Below are 482 nucleotides of genomic sequence, written 5' to 3'. Positions count from 1 at the left end.
ATGTCACCTTGGTTGCTGGGAAATTGTAAAACAAAAACAAGAAAGTCATCTACAAAGAAATTATCTAAATACAAAATTCATTAGCAATTGGCAGATTATTAAAATCTATTACGTTATATTAATCCGAGACATTAATCAGTAAATTAACTAATAAAAATAAAAGGGCAATAATTGCAGCTGTGCAACAATTTAAAATTGGACAAATTTTCATGTAAAATCATAAACTACATGATTATTAATTAACCATCATATGAGTCATATCATATGAGTTTTTGATTTGGTTGGTTTGAGACAGTGCACTGATGTGGTTTATTTACTCTTTAAAAGGTTAATTTGCACTGTTTTCTAATTAGACTGCCGCGGTTAATTTAAAAGAGGGTTTTGCAGAAAAACGTTATTTGTACCTTTCAAAGGCAAGTTATTGAAAATAGTAATAATCTTGGTCTCAGTGCTGAAACTCAGGTTCAAAGTCAACCAAAAAA

At 29.3% G+C, this 482-nt stretch overlaps 1 protein-coding gene and 1 pseudogene across 2 annotated transcripts in view; both read right to left on the bottom strand.

The window, feature by feature from the left end:
• The window catches only part of LOC147817217 (NACHT, LRR and PYD domains-containing protein 12-like), a 103706-nt pseudogene that overhangs the window by 20006 nt on the left and 83218 nt on the right, over positions 1-482 (bottom strand). The gene's annotated exons all lie outside the window — the stretch shown is intronic.
• The window catches only part of LOC111647385 (uncharacterized), a 16627-nt gene that overhangs the window by 7286 nt on the left and 8859 nt on the right, over positions 1-482 (bottom strand). The gene's annotated exons all lie outside the window — the stretch shown is intronic.

This window comes from Seriola lalandi, unplaced genomic scaffold, assembly GCF_002814215.2.
Source record: "Seriola lalandi dorsalis isolate HSWRI2012SDOR001 ecotype SW California unplaced genomic scaffold, Sedor1 jcf7180002054987, whole genome shotgun sequence".
Classification (NCBI taxonomy): domain Eukaryota; kingdom Metazoa; phylum Chordata; class Actinopteri; order Carangiformes; family Carangidae; genus Seriola; species Seriola lalandi.
This window is presented reverse-complemented; position numbering and strand designations above follow the sequence as displayed.